Below are 209 nucleotides of genomic sequence, written 5' to 3'. Positions count from 1 at the left end.
TTTTCAGTGGTTAGCTTTTTCTGCTTTTAGCTTCTAGTTTGCTAGTTGTGCTACGTTTAGCTAGCATTTTGCTATTTTCAGTGGTTAGCTTTTTCTGCTTTTAGCTTCTAGTTTGCTAGTTGTGCTATGTTTAGCTAGCATTTTGCTATTTTCAGTCTTTAGCTCTCATTCTGCTTTTAGCTTCTTGTTTGCTAGTTGTGCCACGTTTA

At 36.4% G+C, this 209-nt stretch overlaps 1 protein-coding gene across 2 annotated transcripts in view; it reads left to right on the top strand.

Moving 5' to 3' along the window:
• Positions 1-209, top strand: part of atg3 (autophagy related 3) — a 29,090-nt gene that overhangs the window by 27,960 nt on the left and 921 nt on the right. The window lies entirely within an intron of this gene.

Source organism: Nematolebias whitei, chromosome 24, assembly GCF_014905685.2.
Source record: "Nematolebias whitei isolate Nwh7 chromosome 24, NemWhi1, whole genome shotgun sequence".
NCBI classification, from domain to species: domain Eukaryota; kingdom Metazoa; phylum Chordata; class Actinopteri; order Cyprinodontiformes; family Rivulidae; genus Nematolebias; species Nematolebias whitei.
Note: the sequence above shows the minus strand (reverse complement) of the source record. Positions and strands in the feature narration are given on the sequence as shown.